This window comes from Protopterus annectens, chromosome 12.part0 (assembly GCF_019279795.1).
Source record: "Protopterus annectens isolate FY-2018-M chromosome 12.part0, PAN1.0, whole genome shotgun sequence".
In the NCBI taxonomy this organism is placed as follows: domain Eukaryota; kingdom Metazoa; phylum Chordata; order Ceratodontiformes; family Protopteridae; genus Protopterus; species Protopterus annectens.
The window spans coordinates 358,460,891-358,477,454 of record NC_056746.1 but is presented as its reverse complement, the minus strand read 5'-3'; positions in this window follow the sequence as shown (position 1 = coordinate 358,477,454).

The window sequence follows — 16,564 nt, the reverse complement described above, 5'->3', positions numbered from 1 at the left end:
TCCGACATCATGTACAGGTCATAAAGTGTGTTTTCTGTCTTCCTCTCACAGGTGTTGAGGTTGGGTTGGTTCACTGCAGCAGGGAACTTGAATATAGTGATGATGAGGATAGGTGTGTTGAGGCACAGGCATGTTTGCCAGGGTCTGTCGTTGGGCCACCAATCGACAGAACACATGTTTCCACCCATCCATGCACACAGTCATACTGCCAATACATCCATCACCAATGCCCTTAGCTGAGGGACAATGTGCAGTCAGCATTGGCCAGGACAGTGTGGTATCTATGGCACATGCATCCTGACACAGCAGCCATACCCAGATGTCTGGAAGGGTACCACATAGGCAGATGTCCAGGGGTTCTTGTCAGAGCACTGCTGCTAATCATGCCCCTGGCAGATGTGCCACAGGTCTTACAACCTCATGCATGTTCCAGGCTGTCATGGAGGCACAGACACGTATGGAACGGTACACCAGACAGGGACTAAGGGCACAGTGGGCACATAACATCACTGTAATTGACAGTATCCGTGACCTAGCAGGTGCCATCCGTAATTACACTGAGGTCACTGATAGACATTGGGGTGAGACATTAGATGTCCTCCGTAATGTCATGTCCATGTGTCAGGACAGTGCGGGACAGTTGAGACGTCGACGTGGACGTATTCCAGCAACATCAGCAGCTGGCAGTCGCCGCGGATGTCCCTCAAGCCACAGCCACTCCCATAGTGCCAGTTCCAGCCCCAGCAATGTTGGGGGTGGGCTGTCCATAGACCATCCTAAAAGACCACGTGCACGTGGCTCTGGACAGTCCCAGCAGGGACCTGGGTCCAGTGTACATCTGTCCACCTCTGAGGATAGTACCCAGTCTGGCTTAGTACCTGATACTGTCAGTAGCACACCTGCCAGGTACAGGTACCGTGTTCTTGGCCAGAGACGGTGATCTGTAAAGCCTGGCAGGTACAGTCTGTGGCTGTCCCACAAACCCTGTATATGGCAGCCACATGGTGGAACTGTGTGCATGCAGACACACACACACATAAAACAGACACCTAGGGCTAACACATACCCGCACACATTACATCAACATTGGCCCATAGCAGTACTCTTGGCCCTCACACACACACACACACACACACACACACACACACACACACACACACACACACACACATACATGTCGATTGTATGGCTCAATGTAGGCCTCTGGCAAACCAACAACACACCCTGTGCATATGATGAAACCTGTGCCACCTCCTGTCATTTGTAACATTGATGCAGGAACAGGCTACCATAGTGCTGATGCATAGGGTGACTTTACAGCAGTATAGCAATGGTAGCATGTTGTCAGCATTAGAGTATAATGATATCCTTGAAGGTGTAGCTGAGCAGGCATGATGCATTAAAGCTATGATTGTCAATGTAGTATTGTTTACACCACTGTCAGTTCCAATAGTGTATTGTCCGCCCACATGCCACTTGGCTGATATGTGTAGTATTGGCAGCATGTGTTAGAGAGTGGACAGTATGTGTGGGATGTGTGTAGCACAGATTTGCAGGTGTACATTTGTGAACATGGTGGAGGTGCACTGTCTGCATGTACATGCATAGTGGATACATGGGCAGGGTGACATGCCCTGTGTTACACAGTAACACTCCATAGTTTCTATTGGTGGCCAGTATGCATTGTACTACACACATTTTGGAACTTGAGTACACATGTGTGTATGACATGGTTTGACACTGTGCTGTGGGTGATACTGTTACTATCTGTCATTGTTTTGCATTCTGGTAGTATACATAACCTCAACAGCCTGACCATAAACAATCGTTAGATGATGTCTTGACAACTGACACACAGATGTAGAACACACAGTAACATTTGGATCCTTCAGGTACTATACTATGCCAGTAACCAGTAGTATTCACCTGCACCCATTCCTGAGACTACTCCTGTTTGCCATATAGCTCTCTTAAGTACAAGCAATCACAGTAGGGATATGTCCGTCCACGTCTGGAAATGCATACTGTGACCTATAATGCATTCTCCAGATGACACACACATCCTCCACAAGGGTATCATACAGACAGATACCTGTTGTCAAACCCATGCTATAAAGCTATAAGCCAACCAGAGCATAGTCATCCACCTTTACGAAGCATAGTATCCCCACAGTACCACATAGGGTAGTAGCCGCCAACATGTTGAACAAGTATCGATGTGTATATGCAGCCAAGTGTTACGTCATCTCTACTTTGGTAATCACATTTCCAAAGGTATTTAGAAATCTCTTGCTGGATCACATAAGCAATAAGGGGTCTGCATGCAAATCCACAAAGGTTGTTGTACACCTATAATGAATAGTCATCACTGACAGACTTTGCTGCGTTTGAACAGGTCTGTAATATACCTCAGCTATAAACCCTCACTCACACAATTCAATAGAAACTGTAATGAGTGTGTGTGACACGGATGACCTAGGCTAGGGATCTCTGCAGTGGCTGGCCTTGTCACAAGCACACAGATGTGACCTAAGGTCTGGAAAGCGGCAGCACACTCTGGCAAAGATGACAGATGTGTTCATGGAGAAAGCAGGGTTCCCACCTATGAAATAATTGAGGTCACATGTACGTATATGTATTTGCCACACAGTTACCTGACATGTGCAATGCACATATTGTTGTCATACTAATATATCATACAGTAGTAAAAGCAAAACCCACAACACATTGACCAACAGTGTCACACACGTAGAGCACACACACACTCACCAAGTGCAGGATTCAAACCCCTACTTAACTACTTTATGATACTAGAAGAGTCCACATTAACTCGATGCGCTATACACATTACTGGGAGCTGTCTGTTCCACAGGTATATTTGTAGGATGGTGACATCATCAGACTTGACAAAGATAAGTATACCACTTTTAAGGTGTTCTACTACTCACCAAAAAGGTTGCTCCTCTCCAAGGTGATTACACACACCGCTGTCAAGTGCAGGATTCAAACTGCTTCCTCACTACTTCATAATACTAGAGGAGTACGCATTAACACAATGCGCTATACACAGTACTGGGAGGTCTCTTTTCCACAGGTATATTTGTAGGATGGTGACATCATCAGACTTGACAAAGATTAGTATACCACTTTTAAGGTGTTTTACTACTTTCCGAAAAGGTTGCTCCTTTCCAAGGAGATCACACACAAACACTTGTCAAGTGCAGGACTCAAACCCCTACCTAACTAATTTATGATACTACAGGAGCACACATTAACACAACATGCTATACACATTCCTGTGAGTTCTGTTTTCCACAGGTATATTTGTAGGATGGTGACATCATCAGACTTGACAAAGATTAATATACCACTTTTAAGGTGTTTTACTACTCTCCAAAAAAGTTGCTCCTTTTCAAGGAAATCACACACTTATCAAGTGCAGGATTTAAACCCCTACCTAACTACTTTATAATACTACAGGAGTACACATTTACATGACGCACTACACACATTGCTGTGAGTTCTCCTTTCCACAGGTATATTTGTAGGATGGTGACATCATCAGACTAGACAAAGTGGATTACATTAGGTGACATTAGGTGGGCTACATAGAAGGAATGTCTCTACACTTTGGCCATGTGATCATCAAAGGGAGAGTTTACTATTTACCTGTGTCCCCAGGGCCATAATGACTTTCTCCATACATACTGGATTACCACCTATGTGGTAATTTGTGTGCAGTTTGTTTTATCCAAAGGGGATGACTATGCATTCTTTGGCATTCTGCTTGATGGCATTGTTTTGACACCGGGTATCTGTCTCTGTAAGACCCTTCTAGAGGATGTCTGTGTCAGCCATAGAGTCAATTATGGACCACAGTTAGCAGTCATCTGCAAACCTGTTCAGCCATACTCCTCCCGTGCTTGCCTGTACCTCTGAGCAGTATCTACTGAACAGGTGGGATCCCAGGACCAAGACCTGTGTGATGCCATTTGTGACTGGTTTAGAGTCGGACATGGCACCCGCAACCCTGAACATGTGTGTTTGATCTGTGAGCCACTTGGCCACCTATCCTGCGACATAGCTGTTAATGTTCAAGCTGGTAAGCTTGTCCATGATGACAGAATGCGGAATGGTGTAGAAAGTCCTTAGAGAGGTCCAGGTGGGCTGTGTGGACTACTTTCACCCCCATCTATGTCCTTGGTAACTGTTTCAAATAGGTCAACTAGGTTTAGGAGGCAGGATCTGCCTTTAACAAGGCCAAGTTGGGTAGAGTCCAGTGTCTGGAGGTCCCCAATGTCTCTGTTTATGGGTTCCATGATAATTTTCTCCATAGCTTTGCAGACCAGGCTGAGTAGACCTATAGGGCAATGGTTTCCAGGTTCTGTTGTGGCACCCCCCTTGTGGAGCTGGATGACTGTTGGTGTATGCCATTCTTTGGGCACACAGCCTGTGGTACTATTGAGTCTGGACAGTAAGACGCAGCCTGGGACACCATCCAGTCCCATTGATGCTGTGTTCTTAGCTTTGGAGAGGGCTGTCTTTACCTGCATGTCCATGAAGTCTGGGGCTCTGCATTCTTCTGGGATGGACACAGGCCCTTTTGGGGGTGATGGGGGGGAGTTTGCACTGAACCTGTCCCCCAGGATGTGGGCAGTGTAAGTTGGTTCAGTGTATTTCTTGCCATTTTTCAGTAGCTGGCAGCATATTTGGAAGTTGCCACCTACATGTTTGGTATAGCTAACAAAGGCTTTGTGGTTGTTATTCTCACATTCCTTGACAATTTGTCTTTAGAAACTGGCCTTGGATTATTTTATGAGCGATCATTGTTTCTTCCTAATAATGATCAGTGATGCCTTTCCTTTAGTGAAGTTTGCTCTATCATGTGTTCATTTCCTTCTGCTGTTGTCTAGCTTATTTATGGACGATGACCACCAGATTGGTTTCTTATTTTTGGAGGAGTGCATCTTGGTTTTATTTGGGATGTCTCAATCCATGCATCCCTGTAGATGCTAATAGGATGCACTTGTAAATGATTCGGCAAATTGTATAGCATTAGCCTATAGCAAGGGGGCTTTGGAACTTTCCACTTTGGTCTTGGGAAGTGTGCAGTTTGCTTTTGAAAATGTCTTCACAGTGGTTTCATAGACTGGGGGGGGGGGTGGATGTCCAGTGTGATTACTTTATAAACTGATATTACCAGCGAGGGGTTTATTTCTGTTGTGGTACACCGGTACCCCATGTTGGTGATGATCAGGTCCAGTATGTTGTCACCTCTAGTGGGCATGGTGACTGGCTGTTCCAGGGTGTTAGAGTTTTTAAACTCTAGGAAACATTGGGCAAAGGACGTTGTACACGAGTAATTCTCCCACTCAGTGTTTGGCTAGTTGTAATCTCCTCATATGATGGTGTTTGATAGGACCTTTGTATTTTCCACTGTTCTCAGGAATACTGAGTCAGGTTCCTGAGACAAGGTAGGTGATCTGTAGCAGGCTACAATCTGTTAAGCAGCTTTGCCCAAGTTTAGTTGCACTTGCATGGTCTCCAAGGCCTCATGCTGTGCCACTAACCTGAAGGTGTGGGTATCCATAAGGTAAATGGATACACCCCTTCCTTTGGTATTTCACTCGTGGTTTTGGGTCCGAAGATCAGAGGGAATGTGAGTGTTTTACGTGGAGCATGTCCAACAGCTCTGTGTTTGACATAGCTTTGTATGTTAGGCAGAGAACACCTCTGAGTAGGCGATATGCAAGAGAGTACGGCTGGAGCATTTTGAGATGGTCTGTGTATGGCATGTATTTCAGGCCGCTAATGCTCTTTGTGAGGTATTGCTGCAGGCTTTCCAGTTGTTGTAGTTGTCTTGTGAGGTACATATCAAAAGGGGCATTGTACTCTATTATGGTTCTAGTGAGTGATGAGTAGAGGGGAACAATGTCCTCTTCTATCCTGCATGAGACACCTTTTGTGATGAGGTGTGCCACATAGGAGGATTTCCTGACTACTGTGGGGGATGTGATTATCACAGTTGTGTCCACTGTCCACCTGTGACCCGAGGTCTGTTGTCACACTTTCAGTGTTAAGTGTACTACCGTCTATGTTGTAGTTCATGACTACAGAGTTTTTAACAAAGGGGATGACAATGCACTTTTTGGCATTGAGCTTGAGCCCATGGCTTTGACAGCAGCCATCTGTCTCAGTGAGGCCCTTTTGTAGGATGTCCACATCTTTAGTGTTTACAATTATGGCTCCTAGTTTGCAGTCATCTGGAAACTTCAGTAGCCACAGACCTTCCATGTTAAAGTATATTTCAGGGAAGTAGATACTAAACAGGACAGGACACAGGACTGGACCTTGTGGTACTGCACTCATCACTGCTCCAAAGTCATATATGGAGTCTGCTACCATCACAGTGTGTGTTCTGTCAGTAAGCCTGTTGGCAACACATCTTGTGACATAGCAATTTATACCTTGTTTAGTGGGTTTATCTGTATTTACAGAGTGTGGGGTGGTGTTGTAAGCCATAGCAGGATCTACATAGGCTGTGCGAACCACCCTTGTCTATTGTTCTGGTGACTGCTTCAATGTCATCTATCAGGTTTAGGAGACATGATCTGCATTTTACAAACCCAACATGGTTGCGGTCCAGAGTTTGGGGATACAAATGTATTTTTTTATAAGTTGTATGATGATACATTCCATGGCCTTGAAGGACAGGCTCATCAGGCTAATGGGGCGCTAGTTCCTGGGGTCCGTAGTGTCTCCACCCTTGTGTAGTGGGATAACCATCGCTCTGCACCATTCAGCTGGCACAAAGCCTGAGGTGTGGCTATGACTGACCATGGTACGTCAGTGTAGTGCCTGTTTATTCGGTGGTTTGTGTAGAACACAGCCTTGGAAGTTTTCTGGTCCCATGGCTGCTGTGATACTGGCTTTGGAGAGTGTTTTTTACCTGTGCAGCCGTGATGACAGCAACTTTGCAGTCTTCCATTATAGTGATACGCTCTTTCATGGGTGAGAGGGGGGTAAAGATAACACTGATCCTATCTGCCAGGATGTTGGCAATATCAGTTGGATCTGTATATTTAGTGCCATTGAGCTGTAACTCAGAACAGATCTGAGTGTTGCCATGACATGGACCTGTCTATTGTGCAGAGATCTCCTGAGTAGACAGTATGCAACAGAGGACAGATCGGGTTAAATTCAGTCTTGTTGCATGAGGCAACTGTTTGAGGCCAGTGATCCTCTTGTTGAGGTACTTCAGTGGTCTTTCCAACTGCTGACGGTGCCTAGTCATATTCATCTCAGGTGTGTTGTGGTAGTCTCTGACGGGTCTGATGACTGATGAGTAGAGGGAACCTCCTTTGACCTGCATGCACAGACCTTGGCAGGTTGTGTGAACACATAACATGATTTTCTGACCACTTTGTGAATATGTTTCTGGAAGTAGAGATGACTAACCACATTTGTCCATAGATCCCTTATTATCATCTCCATATTTAGCCTAAGTATGTGAGCATGCCCAGTATGACCTTTCAGTGTGATGCTGAATGAAATCCACTACATTTGTTGAAGTGTGTGAGCACGCCCGCTATAGACATTTATACTAAATGTGTGTGGAAAATCAAGTTGTATTTTTACAGCAGTTCTCACCTTTGTGTCATAAATCAACAGGGATCATGCTTTGCCTGCAGGGCTTCCATGAGACACTTTGCATAGACTTATCAACATTTCTACATACAGGGGGGACAGCTATTCTTTGTACATTTCTACCCGGGGGCACACCTGATTGTTACTATGTGTGTACATAGGATGAGGGGTACACCTGACACTTATACACATTTGCTAGGCCTGCACTGCTATGTAAGGTACTCCATTTCAGTCTGTACTGTTGCCTATCATACTGGCTTGAGGCATACTACTGTACTACAGATCTTGGCGTCCACTGTCACGTATATTAGATTGCAAATTCATAGCCTACCCAACCCACATCACATCGCCTGGCCTGCTGTTCTCTGTCTGCATAGGCCTGTGGGGGAGGTTACCCATATGCCTCTTCATGCTACAGCATTTATTTGTGTTTGCATTAGTGTACAATTGTCCTGCTGTGTCAGTGCCAGCAAAATGCTGTCATGGCTTAGTGGTTCAGTACTGTGACTATAATACACAGTATCCTGGGTTCGAGCCCTGTCACTGCTTTTTATTTTCATGCTGGGCAGACCAGACTGCTTAAGGAACAGTAAAGCAGATATGAGCATGTTTACCTGACTTTGCCCGACTTTGCTCAACGTTGCCCGATGTTGCGCTAGTTGGCGCGGGATATTTTGTTTACATATACTAATTAGTGGTAAAATCTGCCTAGCACTGCTTTATATTGCTTAAAACATGGCAATCATGCCTCAGGTGGTGCTGCAGGGCTGCCTATGTCGGATGCACATAGTACACTCCCTATACATGTGTGTAAACAGGTAGTGTCAAGTCAGGCATCCCTTTTATTTTATGTGCGAGTCAGAGAGAGGTATCATTTCCAGGGTTCCTACTGAGCCAGTGTATGTGCTATGTGTTGCCTCTTTGCCAAGGCCAAGGCATACTGGGCACGTTTCCTTCTCCCTACTGGGGCAGGCTCAGGTTGTTCCTCCTCCAAGTCATGCTGTGCCTGTGCAGGCCTTGGCAATGGTGGGGGGCTGTTTGGCCCTGCCCCATGCTGTTTCTTGCTGCGGCTGTTTTCGCAGAATCATATTGTGTAGCATGGCACATACCATGACAATTTGGGTACATGTAGTTGGTGAGTACTGCAAGGCTCCACCAGATGTGTCCAGGCACCGGAACAGTGACTTGAGCATCCCAAACACATGCTCTATTACATTTCGTGTTTGTGCGTGTGCCTCATTATGGAGTTCTTGTTCAGGTGTGTGTGCATTTCTGATGGGTGTCATCAGCCACGGCTCCAGTGTGTATCCAGCATCCCCCCCTAGGTGACCATCAGGGATGTCCCCATTGGCAAATGTCTGGTACAGCTGCATCAGATAAAAGAAATGGGAATCGTGGTAGCTTCCAGGGCAGCCAGCACACACATTCAGTATTATGCCCTGGGCATCGCACACAACCTGGCAGTTAATGGAGTGGAAGCCCTTGTGGTTGATGTAGGCCCTATCCCACTCACCAGCTGGTGCTTTGATGTGTATGTGCGTGCAGTCAGTTGCACCCACTACCTCAGGATATTCCACTATTTGCTGGAAGAGATGCATATTGCTGGCCAATACCTCACGGGAATTGGGGAAATATACATGATCACCGACATGTGCTGACATGACATTCATGAACTGGTGCAGTACCCTGGATGCTGATGCCTGTGAAATCCCCATCATGTCACCAGTTGGACTCTGGAAGGTACCTGCTGCTAGTATTATTAGGCCAACACATACCTTGGTTTCCACTGGAATGGGTTCCCCTCTGTTGGTTCTGTGTGTGAGGCGTGGCCTGCACAGCTCAACAATTTGCTGCAGGAGGTCTCTGTCCACTTTATAGCGCTCCACTATCTCCAGCTCATGTAGCCTCTGGTATGTTACCCTGGGTCTGTACACTCTTCTCCGTCTCCTCACTGTGGGTTGCTCAGCAGCATTCACAATGGCACCACCCTCAGCATCTTGCACATGTTGCCTTATAATAGCAATGGCAGCCCCTAACATTTTTTTGTCTCAGTTAAGCTTTTTAAGTTTTCACTTCTCTTTGTATACTGCAGTGTTGCAGTGTTTCTGAGAAAAACATGGGGGAATGTTGTTTGCAGAGTTTTAAGTGCTGGGCTGGGCTAGTGTACTGCCTGCTGCCTGTGTAATTGGCTGATTCTGATTGATTTCACCTGGCAGCTCTGCTAGTTCTCCTTGGTTAACTTCCTACTACTTTTTTCCTTCCTTTTCCCTTTCTGTTTCCACAGGGAGCAGTGACACGCAAACAAGTGCAAACATGCACACATGAGTGCCAGGGATGTCGGGAGGTGTACGCACTGTACTGATTTCAGTACAACTTTTTTAAAAGGGGGTAGCATTTTTGAAAAAAAAACGTACGTACATATTTCTTCTCCCTTTCCTTTTTAAGGAGGTGCTGGCTCTTTAAGGAGGATACCAGCCAGTCGGAAGTGAGCTCACATCATGTCCGGCTGGCTGGCTGTGAGCGGGAACCAAAGCAAGCAAATGGAGTTGGAAGGCAAGAGCAGGATTATCGGAGTTGGAAGCAAATGGAGTTGGAAGGCAAGAGCAGGATTATCGGAGTTGGAAGGCAAGAGCAGGATTATCTGAGATGGAAGGCAATCGAAGTAAGTGCACAGTGTGTATGCAAAGGCTTTAGTGAAAGATCGCAAGTGGCTATTTGTGTGTTAATCAAGTTTATTATGTGAAGGGTGTGTGAACGATCACTTATTCAAGTTTTGTGTGTGAACGATCGCTTATTCAAGTTTTTTGTGTGTGAACGATCGCTTATTCAAGTTTTGTGTGTGAACGATCGCTTATTCCAGTTTTTTGTATGTGAACGATCGCTTATTCAAGGTGTGTGTGTGTGTGTGTGTGTGTGTGTGTGTGTGTGTGTGTGTGTGTGTGTGTGTGTGTGTGTGTGTGTGTGTGTGTGTGTGTGTGTGTGTGTGTGTATATATATATATATATATATATGTATAAAACAGATCTGTGACCCATTGCTAAGGTATTTTTCTTTCTTACCTGCACTTGTGTAGGTTTGTAGTAAATGCTTAAACAGCTACACTAACAGGAGTAATATTGCTATGCACTTTATATGTAAAATGCATTTATTTATAGAATGAATATGCATCAAGGAATCAAGATTCTGAAAAGAATCAAGAGAACACTGTCTGCAAAATGCACAGTAAACGGAACAATGAAATTAAATATAGAATAGTATTACAAGTTTTACGTTGGTAAAAATGATAACCTAGTCATCTGAAAGACACACATATTGGTAATCATAATGTTTGCCCTCTTAACATCTGGTAATTTCTGAAGATGATGAGTATTCGTACCTATTCAAATATTCTGAAAAGACACCTTTGATGACAATGTTAGCATGCTTACAGAACAAGACTGCAGGGCACCTTTCTAGAGAGTATGTGTGCTGTATTACTCATCAAACTGGAGTATATAAAAGTCCCAGTCAAATTCTTGGGTTGCCAGCTAACTTTCTTTTACGATTTTAACTTTTTACTAAATGTGACATCAGATCCTGAGCCGTACACATTTTTATTTATTTATTTGTATTAGTTTACTAGAGTAGAGCACTGACTTATCTGGACAACTTACAGGCTCATATTGGAAATTAATCTGTCTCCAAGGAAATTATTTTAATGTTTCCAAAGAATGATGGATAGACACAGTTCAGATATGATAGACTTATCCATCTGAAAGTAAACCCTCTGTGGCATTTTCAGAAAGATGCAAAGTGACATATCTTAAGTCAAGGTTGTAATAATTTTCCACAGGCTGCCACTGGCTGACCAAGGCCTTAGGAATGCTGAATACTTTATTAAAATTACAGTAGTCAGTTTTAACATTATTATTGTTTTCACATAGTAAGGGTCTTACAGTGAGCAAGGCACCGCATTTGATTTGCTCCTCATTCTTAATTAAATAATCTACATGTTATAAAAACGATGTTCATTGGTTCTTCTCTTCCTTCAACATATCTGGTAATCTTACCTTTGTCTATGTTTTGCAAGGTTGTCTCTTGATAAAGGACTATTGGGATACAGCTCTGCCAAATGAAAATCTATTCTGAGAATGCTTTATGTTGAATTCTGATTTAAAATAGTTGGCTTTCTGTTCTTGAGACTTGCAACTCCATATATAATCAGAAGAGAAGAGTTGTAGTTTCTGTAAAAGAAACACTTCCTCCATTTATTCAGCTGGGCTGTTTTTTAAACAGTCTTCACATGTACTGTATCTATTCCACAATAGTGAATAAGGTGAATACTCCTTAGTACAGTAATTACTGCCATATCTGTGGCCAGAGATGTGTCCTCAATGTAGGCTGTTTGAGCTGTTCAACAAAGTGGAGAGGAGGCTGTTTCCCATTGGCTCAAGCTATCTTAGAATCAATGAGGAAATAATTCCTGTAGATGGACTGTGATGGAAAAAGAACAGGAATGCATGTTTTAATCAATTTTATGTTTATGAAACAATACTTAGAGTGCTGTGAGATACAGATTATTAGGTCTTTTCAATCTTACCACAAGGGCCTTTTTAAGCCTAGCCATGCATCCCAAATCTATGACAAGTTCGGATACCCTTGATAAGTGTAAGAAGGGGCTTTGGAGATGAAACATTTACAAGCAGGGATCTGGGAGATGGACCATTTACAGGTTTATGATCTCTTTTGCGGAGGGCATTACAAGTCAATAGTGCTAGTACCACTGTCAGTCAGTTCACAGGAGTTCACAGGATTGTATATATTTCTTTATTTTTATACAGTTAACATTTGTGTATGTGTGTGTGTGAAAGAGAAAGAGAGTGAGTGCATGTGCATGTCTGAGTGGGCAGGGGGTTGCAGTGGGTTGCACTTTATGTGGTAGACAGTAGCAAGCTAAAATACATTATTGTGATATATGTGTGTATATATATATATATATATATATATATATATATATATATATATATATATATATATATATATATATATATCTATATATATATCTACTTTCAATTACCAGAAGCCCATATGTCAAACAGAACATTATTTTCTCAAGATGAAAATAATGAAAATGAAAATCCTGAACCATATAATTTTTCCAAGGGCAAGTAAACACTTGCCCAAAAGTACACAAAACATACTGTACTATCTGAAACCCACTTAGGTGGGGGCTACACCCCCACATAACTATATATATATATATATATATATATATATATATATATATATATATATGTATATATATATATCAACTCTTTGATTACACCACAATGGACAAAAGGGCATAAAGGGCATATTTCTCCATGTTGGGCAAGTATTTACTTGCCCTGGGAAAAACTATGGGGTTCTGGATTTTCATTTTCATTATTTTTGTTTTGAAAATTTGAGAAAATAACAGTCAACATTATGGGCTTTATATATATAAATATATGTATATATATATATATATATATATATATATATATATATATATATATATATATATATATATAGATTCACTTTAGAAGCTCGAAATACTGAAATATCGAAATTCAGTATTTCGTGCCCATAAAGTGGAATCATGAAAAGAATGAAAACTCAGAAGCACAAAATTGAAAACCTCGCATACCAGAGATTTTGAATTAGTGCTGATTTTAAATTAGTGCTTCTGGTGTTTCGCTGTGGTTATGGATTCAGGTAAGTGTTTTAAGGGTTTTAGGTAGGGGCTGTGGTGTGTGTTAGTGTATTTTGTTGCTGTGATATGTGTGTGTGAGGATAATGTAGCTTGTGTGGTGGTGTTTTGTTGTGTTTTTATATGTAGTGCGACCTCAGAGTTATAATATTTACGTGGGCGGTTGTGGGGGTGCAGCCCCCCACATGGGGAGGTGCAGGTGGGCTTGCCCCCTTCTTTTATGTAGGACAGAGCTTGTGTTTGTGTGTGGGGAGGAAGGTGTGTGTTTGTGTACAGCAGAAGCACTAATTCAAAATCTCCGGTATGCGAGATTTAGAATTTTGCGCTTCTGAGTTTTCGTTCTTTTCAGGATTCTACTTTATGGGCTCAAAATACTGAATTTTGATATTTCAGTACTTTGAGCTTCTAAAGTGAAAATGGTGTGTGTGTGTGTGTGCAAATGCCCCCCACATAATACACCTGTTGGTTATAGGTGTTCAGGTTTAAACCCTGTACCTTTGCTCCCGGGTAAGAAGAGCCTAAAGTCCCTAACCACCACCATTTCTGAACTTTGTTCAGATTTGCTTTTATAATGGTTGTGAGCTATGGTGAGAAGTGAGAACTGAAGTTGTATTTCTCCCATTATTGTTTTTGTTGTTTGTCCAGGCTGTTTGTGCTAAGGTGTGAAGTGAGAACTAAACCTGTATTCCCTCATTATTAGCTTTGTTTGTCCAGGTTGTTTGTGCTAAGAGGGTGAGAGCTATCTAAATTATTACTATTAAGTTTGTCTTCCTATTTTGCAAACTGCTGATTTAGCATAGTGGTATGTTGCACTGACTATAGTGCATATGGTTCAGGGTTCAAGACATGCATGGTGATAATGCAGCATTTTATTCTAGCAACTTTCCAAAATTATACAAGCAATGTTTAAAATGTGTCCCTGTTTTTTGGGCTTTTGCCCCCCCACCATAAATGTTGGCTTTTTCCAGATTTCTTGTGCTGCAAAGTTTAGAGATACAGCTGAGTGTCGACATTTTACAAGTAGCTGAGAGCTGCAGGGGAACTTAAGTTTAGTGCTGCTTATGCTTCTGCTTGTACTGTTAATAGCACAACAGGTAGTATACTGGCTTTTTGATGCAGAAGGCTGTGGGTTCTTCTCCCACAGTAGTTATATGCATTGCTGATACTGTACTGTGTTGTAAAGGGGGGTGGATGCTATATCCTGTTTTGGCGAAGATATCTAGTAGCAACTATGAACCTGTTATCAGCTTGCCATCCATTCCCTATTGCAATATCACTAGCGTATCATTCTTTTTAATGCAACATAGGCAATTTATTCCTCAAGGACAACAGGCACATTATTTGTAGATGAAACCATGAAATATAAAATTGTTTGCTAGCAGCAGCCTCTTCATTAGTTACAGATTTCTCTAATGTGGAATTATGTAGATGGCTTTTACTAGTTCAGAGATTGTGCATATTTACTGATACTATTGGACTGTAGATGTTTGAGTAGACTTTTATGATGGAAGGTGTATCAAAGAGCATGTGTATGTTTCATGTGCAAGGGGCCTATGATTTGAAAACAGCCCAAAGTTAATCTTTATCTGCCACTGGCAAAATATATTTTCTTCGAATGTGGGTTTCAATGCTGTCTCAATGAATGTGAGTTTCAAGGGCAGAGAAGTTTTAATGCTAAGTCTAGTTTCATTGTGAGACTGCATTGCTTTGTTCAACAGATATTTATTGGTGTTCATGCTGTAAAATGCAAAATAAAACTTTTCTGGCAAATCATTTAGGAATGAAGTCACTAAATGACCGACGTTAAGTTTCAGACATCATAATCTTCAGAAAAATGCATGCTAAAGCAAGACCTGATATTCTATTAACTGTCTTAAGTTTATATAAGGTCAATTTTTAGTACTGTTTGTATGTTCCCCCAATATATTTGGCCTTGTCCAGATTTCCTGTATTAAGAGGTTGAGAGGTATGTGCAAATAAATCGCTTTATAGAATTAGGAATATCCACACCTCTCAACTGTCCCAATTTTGGCTCAAAATGTTGCTCTCCCCCTAATAATCTCTCCGCAAAATAGCAATTTTGGAAGAAAACGTGGAGTGCTTACTTTTATAAATAACTGTAATGATCAGAGTTATACATTACTTTTATTTCAGAAATGCATGTAGATTCTCTAATTTTGTCAGCTGCTCAAGTTAACTGTGCTCATATTAAAATGGTGTCCCTTCTTTGACAGGTTCCCAGCTGTATTGTCTGGCAATTTTATATTTTTGCATCACATTTTTGGTCAGTTTTTCATAAAATTGCAGTTTTCTGGCAAATTAGTGGCAAGTCATTAAAGACTGAAGTTAGAAAATAATGGCAGACATTTGAGTTTCAGATTTCATACCTTTCAGAAAATTCGTACTAATGCAAGACCTACTACTATTCTATTATCTTTCTAAGTGTATAAGAGCAATATTTAAAAAAATGCCCTTATTTTTGGGCCTTTGCCTCAGTTTTATTTATGAGTTTGTTGCTCTAGAGGTTGAGAGGTGTGTGTGTGTGTGTGTGTGTGTGTGTGTGTGTGTGTGTGTGTGTGTGTGTGTGTGTGTGTGTGTGTGTGTGGTAGGTAGCATACCTCTTAACTGTCCAAGTTTTGCAGAATGTCCAGATTTTTGCCCCATATTTTTTGTCTGTTCCTCATACATTTTGTGATTTTCTAGAAAATCATTGAAGACTGAAGTATGAACTAAATAATGACAAACATTTGAGTTTCAGACTTCATGTCCTTTAGAAAAATTCATAATAGCACAAATCCTGTTATTCTAGCAACTTTCTCATACTAGCACAAATTTTGTTATTCTAGCAACTTTCTAAGTTCACAAGAACATTATTTAATTTCTGTCCCTGTTTATTTTAGGCTTTGTCCATATTTCTTGCACTAAGAGGTAGGTAGGGGTGTGTGTGTGTGAATGAAACACTCTAGTTAGGGGTAGCCAGGTGGTTAGTAATTTACTCAAGCTCAAAACCTGTACCTTAGTTACAGAAAACAAAAGCATGAATCCTCTACCCCAACTACCATGCTGCATTTTTCAAAGAACTGACTTTCAGGTTCATTTTCAATTCAAGGACCCGAATTTGAGTGAATCTATATTATATTACTGAAGAGGCATTACAGCGAATGCCTCTTCATCGACACTAAAAGAGGGAACCGTGAATTACGACAA